The 11,912-nt window shown below is 50.3% G+C and overlaps 1 protein-coding gene across 3 annotated transcripts in view; it reads left to right on the top strand.

Annotated features, from left to right (window-relative positions):
* Positions 1–1,358: 1,358 nt before the first annotated feature.
* The window catches only part of TMUB1 (transmembrane and ubiquitin like domain containing 1), a 48,684-nt gene continuing 38,130 nt past the window's right edge, over positions 1,359–11,912 (top strand). Inside the window, exon 1 of one of the 3 annotated variants that reach the window (XM_085628257.1) lies at positions 1,359–1,489. The gene's annotated coding sequence lies outside the window, so the exon portion shown is untranslated. Of the gene's footprint in view, positions 1,802–11,912 lie in introns of all 3 variants that reach the window. The other 2 variants (XM_085628256.1, XM_085628259.1) reach the window with 2 other exon arrangements.

Below are 11,912 nucleotides of genomic sequence, written 5' to 3'. Positions count from 1 at the left end.
TTGCAGAGCATGGTCCCTCTCTTTCTGAGAAACCTTCCCGTTCCGTTCGGGCTTGATGGCCGCCTGCCGTTTGTCTCCTTGTGGTGTGTAGATGGTGATTATCCAGCCGCCAGACTTGCAGGGTTCCTTCTAACTAACTTGTTGTATGTTGCACAAGAGCAGCCATTGAATGGGATGGGAGCCCCTCCCCCACGAGGGCCTCCCCAGGAGTAGCCCCTTCTTCTTAGTCTGTTTGGCTGATCTGTCATTAGAGGTGTAAATCGGTTATTGTTTGTCCATGGCTGCACTAAGCTGCCTTTTAGCAGAAAATAGTTAGCCGTACTCTAGTTTTTCAGTACTTATTTTGCACAGATGGTCTTTCTTGTTCTGTATATTTTAACGCCTCTACAAAGGACAAAACTCGCCCAGTTCCTTTACCACTGCATTGTCAATAGCGAGCAGAGTGAGGGCTCTGGTATGCTTATGTTGTTTTTGTCTTCTACCCATTTGTTTTTTAAACCTAGTGTGTTTGGTTGTGAGTCAGTGTTCCATTCACAGTGACCATCTGCGTGTTGAACTGTAGCAAGTGATAGCTCATGGAACTGCTAGTGTGCTTTCATGTTCTAAACTATGCACTGCCAGTGTGCTGTAATGTGTACACTATGAGCTCCATCTCACCACCCCCTGTGCATCGCCTTTGGGACCTTATACGTGTTTAGTTATCCAGCACAATATCCTTGGTGCAACAACATCAAGTTTTGCAACACTTATAAGGTCCCAAAGGCGAGACCTATTGGCTATGCCAATGCTTGTTGTTCACTGCGGCAAATGCCACATTTCCACTGATGAAAAGATGCACTCACAGTTCTGTTTCTGGTGTCCTTTTTTGCGGTTTTCTATAGCGTGAACGTGTAGGAATCAGAGCGCTTTACTCGAGCATCAGTTGCGTTACAGACGGACACATTTCTAGGCATTGGGAAATTAAGTGATCTACCCAGAAACCCTTAAAGCCACATCCTACTTGCGTTACAACATAGCTTACAACAATATTTCTATGCAAAGAATTCAAATATCATAACGTTGATTTTGGGAAACGGAGGAGCATTCAGATTTAACCGTATAGCCAGAAGCAGTATTTATGTGCCTCTCCAAGAATTCCATGCGATCAATAACGCTGCCAAAATGGAGCGTCGTTCAGAAACATACAGTCCGTTTCCTTTAAACTGGGCGTCACCCGCCGACCACGTAGAAGGTCGGCTCAAAAAAAGCACATGCGGAGTCCACAGCCAACCAGCAGTACGGAATTATGTGTGACGCACTAGGATTGGTTCAAGTGCCCCCGCCCACATTTTCCGTCACCTTACACGTTCGCAGCACATCCCACTTCCAGAATAGTTCAGTCGTGAAATTAGGTCTTCTATGACCCGGAAGTGTAAAATGACAGACGAATAACCTTCGTTAAAATCAACAACGGACGGCAGATATTTAGCTGAATTAGCAGACGACCCGTGTAAGTAGCAGAGAGGTGGTCACCATAGAAAAGACTTGGTGATTTGCGGTTTCTGGAGAGGGACGAGGATGATAAACTAGAACAGGTGAAGATCGCGGCCTGAGAAGTATTTCTGCTGGTGAATGTGGTGCAGCAGCTGTGGGGAGATACGTGGTTTCTACACGTAGACGATGGTTAATGTTGTGGGATCAGGTGGGGTAAGCGGTCAATGTGAGAAATGAGACTGCAGGACGGGGTTTGACAGGGCCGAGGCACATTTGTAAGAGGAGATGCCGACTGTATGAAACCGACGTTGCAGTATAGCTACAAAACGTGAGCCACGTGGAAAGTACACGTAGTTTCTTCTGATTCTGTTTCGGTATTATAGCACGTCAGTGTTCCTGTTGCATCTTTTTCACTTTATATGTTGTGGTGATGCATCACTCGCGCGTCTTCTACCGGAAGTATGCTAGTCTCGTCTGCTTTGTTTTTATATAGTGTCTGATGCATCTTGCTCCTCTGTACGTTTCTGTGTTATTGCTGGTCTCTCTTGATTTTGTGTATTTTGATGCTTCCAGTGCTATCTACCTGTCTGTATATTGTTTATAATACTGCTCGCCGACTTTCAGTGCTATCTGTATTATGTGTTTGTGACCTTGCCTAGTCTGTCCTGATGTCTTCTGTATGGAGTTTACGGGGTTGCATAGCCCCATGCCACTCACTAGTCTGTATATTGTTATGTTATTTTCTGTTATTACGACTTGTATAGCGCACTTATACCCTAAGGTGTCTTGGCGCTCAATATTGTATTGTATTGTGTTGTATCATTTCCATAGTTCTTTAGGTCCCCAAAGCCTCCCCTAGTGATTTTCGTTTGTTTGAGCAACTATCTAATTTTGATGTGTATGGCTGGAGTAGTGGCGGTGGTGGGGGGGTTGCAAAAGTGTGTGTATGAAGGGAGAAGGCGGAGGGTAAGTAGCTGTCCACTATGGGTGCAGATGGGATTGCTTTGCATACTACATATGCAAACCAGAGTGAACTTCTAATTAGGTAGTTAATTTATGATTTGGGGGTCTGACAGGTCCTTTTTGCTTTCCGAAATTGTTAGTGGATGATGATGATTTTTGTTTTTATTTATATATTTTCACTTGAGGATAAGTTTCCAGAGCTTGCATGTCAGAACTGCCAAAGTGCTCCGTTCAAGGCGGGAGGATCAGTAGTAAAGCCATTTTGGACCTAGGGGTCCATGTCAGGGTGACCGGAAGGAACCAGATAAATATGAGCTCCACCACCTGGTAGTTATGGCACAGAGCAGACTGCCTTAACTTACATTCATAGTGTAAGGTATGCACGTAGTACTAAAACAGTACATTTGAAATGTAAAACAATAAAAATCTCCAAACAAATTACAACAATAGTGAAACATTAAATAAACAAAATGACAACAATTCAAAAAGGATACAGTGTAAATGTGAATCTTGAAGTAGAAATAGTACCAAGAAGCAGAAAGTGCCAATGATGGTCAGTGGTCATGATAGAACAGGATCTAGGTGCAATTTGGGAGTGGTGGAGAGCTGGTCAGATGCAGTAACCAGGTTTGTTACTATTAAAAATGTTACCTTCTGGGGGTGTGTGGCCAAGAGGTCCGACATGGCGGACGCACCTTAGACGAGCTCCGTGGGCTCGTTCGATATCCTGCATGCATCCTGGTTATCAGCAATTCTAGACTACCCCCAACCCTCGCCTTACATACCAGACACTCTGTGGAGCAGCTGGCGTGTCGCCCCGAGACGGGTGCAGCTGGCTGGTCGGTGATCAGACTCGTGCCGTTGCTGTGCTGCTGCTGCACCGGACCTGGATCGGCGGGACCGCGCACTGGAGTCCGGCTGCTGCCTCTGAGGACCAGAGTGAGTGGAGTGGTGCCACGGGCGCCCCCGTGAGTCCTTCTTAAGTGCAGCCCGCAATTTACTGTCTGCGTGATCCCGCGATCGTGGTATTTTGCGTAGCCTGGCGCAGGCTGTATTGACTTCCAGGGCTGGCAGGCATCTTGCGGGCAGACTGAGCGCTCTGGAGCCTGTGGTGGTGACAAAGCATTGCTGGGGTCTGGCTGAGGCCAGCACTGGGTCCCTTTGCCCGGAATGCTGTCGTGCCCCGGCTGGCTTTGTGTGGGGCATTAGACGATTCCTGTGCAGCGCAGGACCAGACGCGGATCTCTGTGGAGGCGCTCAAGTCTACTGGCAGTGAAGACTGGAGCGGCGGTCCTCTGCTCTCACCCGGGCCTTCTCCTGTGTCGGATAGTGGAGCGTTGAGTGCAGCGAGTCCCCCATCATCACTTGTTGAGAGTGGGGTGATGTGGAGACCTGCTTAAAATTGTGATGGTGAGGTCTTCACCCCCCCAATTACCCTTGGGCCTTCTGCTATCCTGTGTGGCCCCACCCCCTTACACTGGACAGTCATCGCTTTGTTTGCAGTGGGGGGCTACAGCAGACTGGCTGCCTGTGATCCTGGTGGAGCCCTTCTTGTGGACCCCCCTCCCCCCCCCCCCCCAAGAGACGCAGGATTGTGACGAGGGAGTGCCGGACTGTTTGGCTTCAGCTCCTTACTGGAGACGACGCGTGGCTCCCACACATTAAGGCCCGCTGGGAATTGCCCTTTGATATCCACTGACTAATGGAGAGGTGGGCTGCGCTCTGCTGTATTCTATTCTCCCAGGCCCTGGCTGAACTGCAAAGGAGATTGGCGTGCTTGTTTGCCTGGAACCCAGCAGTGGCTACTCACTGCTGGGATTCCGCGACGATTGGGCGGATTGGTGACACCCATCGGGGGGGGGGGGGGGCACAGAGGCACCGGTGCGCGGAAGCAGCCGGGTTAGGCCTGGTGCGGCCTATGTGCAGGTTGCCTCTGGGCCGGTCTTCCCACCTCTTTCGAACATAGCTAAGGTTTGGACTCCCTGCTGCTTGAGTGCCGCGGGCACAGTGACAGCGGCCGACTATACTTAGTGGTGCCATACTCCTTCGCTGGGTCATTATCTAATTTCCTTCATTGAACATTAACAAATTATCGAAGCAGAGCACCCTAGATCGCTATGCGGTGCCTGGGGCACACGCATCGGAGACATCGACCCAGAGCCCTACCGGCCCGGACAGTGCTGCTTTGATGATGGCGATAACCTAGTCTTGCGAGGCGCTGGAAGCCAAGATTGGGGAAGTGGGATCTGATGTTGCTCTCATCCGTCGGGATCTTCCCAAATCGGTGGATAGAATCACTGAAGCCGAAACCCGCATTTCCACCGTGGAAGATACAGCTGTGTCCTTCCAGGCACGGGGGACCTCGCTGGAGTCAATCACGAAGGGTCTGGAGAACTTTCTTTACAATGGTTGCAGAGCTGATGACATTTTCCACGGGCCTATGTGAGGCCCACCCCACAGAACTCTTTTCTCAGTATCTGAGAACTTTTATCTATGTTCGGGGACAGTTTCTTTGGGGACCTTTGGTATGGGGTTGTGCCTTGCTCCCGTTGGGGCAGAAGTGCGACACTTACCGCGACAGATGCTTCAGCTGTTTTGGGGTATTGGGTGGGGCGGGTGGGGGAGTGGTTGGGTTTGATAAATGTTATTAAAAATACTGTGTTCTACTCGCTTATTTCTGTGGTCTATATGCCCTGTGACCAGCCAAAATTCTGTTCTTCTCTTGGATGCCTTGCCCTGTAATGGACTCCGCTGGTAGGCTACAAGTGATTAGTTGGAACCAAACTGGGGGTGCTCCATAAGATTAAACGAGGTGCGGTCCTTCGGCAGGCCAAGCGCGTTGCAGCTGATGTTCTCTTACTGCAAGAGACCTATCTTATGGGTACCAAGGCGCTGTCTTGCTCGCTTTAGCTATATTAAAATTTTTCATGCGGGGTTCACCAGGGGCTCCCAAGGGGTGGCAGTCCTCATTCACCGCCGAGTCCCATATATACATTCTAAAACGTGGCCTGACCACCGGGGTAGGTACATTATTGTGACGGGTCACTGCATGGGGAGACTATTACACTGGGCAGTATATACGCACCCCCTACTCTGACTCATTTGCAGAGCGCCTGACAACAACGCTGCTAGATATACCTATGGGCCTCTCTATTACAGGTGAGGACTGGAACGATGTGGCAAATGTGGTGTAGGACAGGTGGTGGTCGCGCACTACACCTGAGACATTGAGGGTTGCACGTCTGCACGCACTAATGGGAGATATGGGATGGATAGACACATGGAGACACCTACACCCAACTACATATGGTTATACGTAATACTCTCCAGGCTAGACTATTTATTTATACCAAGTTCATATTCTTGAATCTCTGCAACAGACCTATTACCTCCGGGGCTTATCGGATCACTCTCCAGTAGCCCTGACTCGGCGCCTAGAGGTGGCTCATCACCCCCCCCCCCTTTCGGTGGCGCCTGTCGCCGTGGCATCTTCAAGACTCGCAATAAAAATCACACATGTATCAGGCACTCACGGCGTATTTTGCCCATAACCTGGGCACTGTGGATTCTCCAATCATGCTCTGGCAAGCTATGAAGCCCACCATTAGGGGAGCGGATATAGCGTACTGTGCCGTTCAATGGAAGAAGTGCCGGGAGGCACAGATTCAGACCGAGGCCCAGATACTGCAATTAGAGCAGAGTTGCAGGGGTGAGCACAGCGGGCAGAATCGCCGCGAACTGCTTCTTCTCCAACAAACCTATGCTGACACGCTGCGCGATGAGGCCAGGCAGACTTGGCAGGCGTCCTGCAGTAGAATTTATCAATGGGGCGACAAATCAAGCTCTCTTCTGCACCGCTTGTGCCAGCGAGCTCTACATCCGGTAAGCATACTGGGTATTCTCGATAGTGACGGCCAAACGCTCACAGATCCTACATAATTGCTGCGAGCTTTGCGGCCTATTATACAGAGCTCTATGCTACCAATGACCCCCTCCCGCAACCGCTGATTCTCCAATAACTCGCCGATTTACCTCCCAAGTCTTTTTTGGACGCCGCAAGGGCAGACCTTGATGTCCCGCTGACAATCGAGGAGCTGAGTGCCGTTCTGGTCGACTTACGATCTGGTAAACCACCGGGTCCGAACGGCTTCCCGTGTGAATTAAAAAAATTGTTCCAATCTCAATTCCTCCCTCATTATCTGGGAGTTATACATGCGGCCCTCGCAGAGGGGAAACTCCCACCAGATTGGGGACATGCTGAAATAACGTTTTTCCCCAAACCTGGCCCACCCCCGGGTCAACACTCTTCATATCTCCCGATTTCATTGCTGAATGTGGAGGCCAAATTATTGGCCAAAGCCTCCCATATGTCGGAACTGGTTCATCCGGATCAGGCTGACTTTATGCCCCACTGGGCTACCCGTCACAATATCCGACGAGTGCACAATGCGGTTGAGGCAATTGATCATCTTGGGGGCCCGGCGGCTCTGCTATTAGCTGATATTGACAGAGCATTTGACTCGTTGGGATGGACCTATCTGTTTGCACTTCTACAGCGCTTTAACATCGGCCCACGCCTCTTGCCTTATATTAGACTGTTGTATACCGACTTTTCGGCCTCAGTTAGAATAGCTAGTGCGGTTTCTGATCCCTTCTATATAGGACGTGGTACCCGGCAAGGGTGCCCCCTCTCCCCATATCAATTTGCCTTAGCTATGGAACCGCTAGCCTCTTGAGTCCGTATTGACGCACAGGTACGGGGCTTTGAATGGCTGGGGTTTTTTTTGGATCGGATCGCTCTATATGCAGAGGAGGATTTATTTATTTTCTCTCTCTCTTATGGATCCACATCGGACGGGACTGCGTATTCTCCGCATCATGCATATTTTCAGTCAGCACACTGGCTTATTTATGAACGCTAAGAAATCTATTCTCTGGCCTATCCGTAGTGGATCGGACATGGGCTCCTGGATAGCAGAAGTAACATTGGCCACAACTGGACTGAAATATCTCTGAGTGTACATCTCGGGCACTCAATCGGTGTCGTGGGAGGAGAACGTTGCCCCCATTTGAATGCGTACCCAGACAGAGCTGGAGTCCCGGTTGCGAATGCCCCTTTCCATATTGGGAAGATCGGCAATATTTAAGATGGTGTCTCTCCCTCACCTTCTGGATCAACTGCAGAACCACCCCTTTCGGATAGCCATCTCCTGGTTTAGACTGCTAAACTCCCGGTTGAGTCGCTTTCTGTGGCAGGCTCAGACTGCCAGGGTACAACTTAAAACATGCTTTCAATCAACCTACTGTGGGGGTACAGCGGCCCCCGATATCCAATCGTATCATGTAGCATCACACCTCTCATTCTTGAACTACTGGTGGTATGGGATTGGCAACGATCCGGCGTATCAGGTGGAGAAATGGCTGATGCGGAATATGTTGCCACACAGACTGCTCTATACACCCAGATAGCTCCGTAAGCTGCCGCCTGCTACACGAGTAATTTTTGGAGTGTGGACGGATTCACTGCGCAAGATGGGGTGGTGGAGGCGGTTGACTGGGGAGACTCCTTTCTGGCAGAGCGGTCTTATGCCACAAGTATCTGCATTAGTAGGGTTCAAACAATGGGGCACTATAGGTATATCCATGCTGGGAAATGTTCTGCATGGCACCACGATGAAATCCTTCCAGGAACTCAGACATGAATATGACATGCCACATACACAATGCTATAAATACTTGCAATTGAGACATGCCTTATCCCCATATATCACGCATCTAGAATCCCTTCCTGAATTCAACCCTATTGAGGTAAAAGTTTTCATGGGGGATTTGGCAATCGTAAAACCGCAAAGATTTACCAAACATTAGTGACAAACCTCTCCACGACTTTAGATCCCCTCTGGGGTAAATGGCAGACGGACTTAGGTCCCTTGGACAACGATGATTGGAGAGAAGCCCTGGAGTCCCCGAGATATGCCACAATTGCATCCCGTCTCAGGCTTATCCAATTCAAGTATTTACACTGCGCCTATTTTACTAGATATTGACTTTGGAGGGCGGGGCTGATAGACTACCTATGTGCCTACCATGTGGCAGCAAGGAAGGTACATTACTACATACAACTTGGAGCTGTGCCGTACTGGGCCTGTTTTGGAGGGGGGTTATTCGTTGTTTATCTGAAGTATTAGGTTGGGACATGCCTCTCTCTCCTAAGCTTGTTGTTCTGCATTTCACTGACGAAATTGGGGGTAATATCTACAAAAGACATTTACTGTTCTTGGGTTTTACCCTAGCTAAAAGGGACATTGCAGGGGCATGGAATGATCCGGCTCCACCTAAATTGAGCGCTTGGAGGGCAGGCCTCGACTGGTGTATGGGTCAGGAGCAGCCCATTTTTAAAGTGTTAGGGGTCTCTTATTGGAACCACCTCCACCACAACCTGCGGACGTTGAAACCATATAGATAAATATTACGGGACGGTAAGGTTGTTACATTAGATATGGTGTACATAAATAGGCTTAAACCAGATTGGTCGCACACTGCTACACCTACCAGTCGTGTTCCCCCAATGAAAATGGTCCCTGAAGGTCAGCGTCGGCGGATACACCTATGCTCGAGTGTGAATGCAAGTATGCGTGGCGTGTGCCATCCCTGGACACGTGTTTCGAGGTAGTTGCCTCTCGTCAGCAGGGAGTAGGAAAATGTGTGGGGTTGCTGTGTAAGCTGCTAAAATCGTTATCAGGTCTAGTACCTCTCGTAGCGCGCAGGTGCGTAACCATGAGTCCGTCGACTCCACCGGCTCAAGGGAGCCTGAATATAAAGTTAAACCAGATTGGTCGCACACTGCTACACCTACCAGTCGTGTTCCCCCAATGAAAATGGTCCCTGAAGGTCAGCGTCGGCGGATACACCTATGCTCGAGTGTGAATGCAAGTATGCGTGGCGTGTGCCATCCCTGGACACGTGTTTCGAGGTAGTTGCCTCTCGTCAGCAGGGAGTAGGAAAATGTGTGGGGTTGCTGTGTAAGCTGCTAAAATCGTTATCAGGTCTAGTACCTCTCGTAGCGCGCAGGTGCGTAACCATGAGTCCGTCGACTCCACCGGCTCAAGGGAGCCTGAATATAAAGTTAAACCAGATTGGTCGCACACTGCTACACCTACCAGTCGTGTTCCCCCAATGAAAATGGTCCCTGAAGGTCAGCGTCGGCGGATACACCTATGCTCGAGTGTGAATGCAAGTATGCGTGGCGTGTGCCATCCCTGGACAAGTGTTTCGAGGTAGTTGCCTCTCGTCAGCAGGGAGTAGGAAAATGTGTGGGGTTGCTGTGTAAGCTGCTAAAATCGTTATCAGGTCTAGTACCTCTCGTAGCGCGCAGGTGCGTAACCATGAGTGAGTCCGTCGACTCCACCGGCTCAAGGGAGCCTGAATATAAAGTTAAACCAGATTGGTCGCACACTGCTACACCTACCAGTCGTGTTCCCCCAATGAAAATGGTCCCTGAAGGTCAGCGTCGGCGGATACACCTATGCTCGAGTGTGAATGCAAGTATGCTTGGCGTGTGCCATCCCTGGACACGTGTTTCGAGGTAGTTGCCTCTCGTCAGCAGGGAGTAGGAAAATGTGTGGGGTTGCTGTGTAAGCTGCTAAAATCGTTATCAGGTCTAGTACCTCTCGTAGCGCGCAGGTGCGTAACCATGAGTCCGTCGACTCCACCGGCTCAAGGGAGCCTGAATATAAAGTTAAACCAGATTGGTCGCACACTGCTACACCTACCAGTCGTGTTCCCCCAATGAAAATGGTCCCTGAAGGTCAGCGTCGGCGGATACACCTATGCTCGAGTGTGAATGCAAGTATGCGTGGCGTGTGCCATCCCTGGACACGTGTTTCGAGGTAGTTGCCTCTCGTCAGCAGGGAGTAGGAAAATGTGTGGGGTTGCTGTGTAAGCTGCTAAAATCGTTATCAGGTCTAGTACCTCTCGTAGCGCGCAGGTGCGTAACCATGAGTCCGTCGACTCCACCGGCTCAAGGGAGCCTGAATATAAAGTTAAACCAGATTGGTCGCACACTGCTACACCTACCAGTCGTGTTCCCCCAATGAAAATGGTCCCTGAAGGTCAGCGTCGGCGGATACACCTATGCTCGAGTGTGAATGCAAGTATGCGTGGCGTGTGCCATCCCTGGACACGTGTTTCGAGGTAGTTGCCTCTCGTCAGCAGGGAGTAGGAAAATGTGTGGGGTTGCTGTGTAAGCTGCTAAAATCGTTATCAGGTCTAGTACCTCTCGTAGCGCGCAGGTGCGTAACCATGAGTCCGTCGACTCCACCGGCTCAAGGGAGCCTGAATATAAAGTTAAACCAGATTGGTCGCACACTGCTACACCTACCAGTCGTGTTCCCCCAATGAAAATGGTCCCTGAAGGTCAGCGTCGGCGGATACACCTATGCTCGAGTGTGAATGCAAGTATGCGTGGCGTGTGCCATCCCTGGACACGTGTTTCGAGGTAGTTGCCTCTCGTCAGCAGGGAGCAGGAAAATGTGTGGGGTTGCTGTGTAAGCTGCTAAAATCGTTATCAGGTCTAGTACCTCTCGTAGCGCGCAGGTGCGTAACCATGAGTCCGTCGACTCCACCGGCTCAAGGGAGCCTGAATATAAAGTTAAACCAGATTGGTCGCACACTGCTACACCTACCAGTCGTGTTCCCCCAATGAAAATGGTCCCTGAAGGTCAGCGTCGGCGGATACACCTATGCTCGAGTGTGAATGCAAGTATGCGTGGCGTGTGCCATCCCTGGACACGTGTTTCGAGGTAGTTGCCTCTCGTCAGCAGGGAGTAGGAAAATGTGTGGGGTTGCTGTGTAAGCTGCTAAAATCGTTATCAGGTCTAGTACCTCTCGTAGCGCGCAGGTGCGTAACCATGAGTCCGTCGACTCCACCGGCTCAAGGGAGCCTGAATATAAAGTTAAACCAGATTGGTCGCACACTGCTACACCTACCAGTCGTGTTCCCCCAATGAAAATGGTCCCTGAAGGTCAGCGTCGGCGGATACACCTATGCTCGAGTGTGAATGCAAGTATGCGTGGCGTGTGCCATCCCTGGACACGTGTTTCGAGGTAGTTGCCTCTCGTCAGCAGGGAGTAGGAAAATGTGTGGGGTTGCTGTGTAAGCTGCTAAAATCGTTATCAGGTCTAGTACCTCTCGTAGCGCGCAGGTGCGTAACCATGAGTCCGTCGACTCCACCGGCTCAAGGGAGCCTGAATATAAAGTTACATCAGATTGGTCGCACACTGCTACACCTACCAGTCGTGTTCCCCCAATGAAAATGGTCCCTGAAGGTCAGCGTCGGCGGATACACCTATGCTCGAGTGTGAATGCAAGTATGCGTGGCGTGTGCCATCCCTGGACACGTGTTTCGAGGTAGTTGCCTCTCGTCAGCAGGGAGTAGGAAAATGTGTGGGGTTGCTGTGTAAGCTGCTAAAATCGT

This window comes from Triturus cristatus, chromosome 10 (genome assembly GCF_964204655.1).
Source record: "Triturus cristatus chromosome 10, aTriCri1.1, whole genome shotgun sequence".
NCBI lineage: Eukaryota > Metazoa > Chordata > Amphibia > Caudata > Salamandridae > Triturus > Triturus cristatus.
This window is presented reverse-complemented; position numbering and strand designations above follow the sequence as displayed.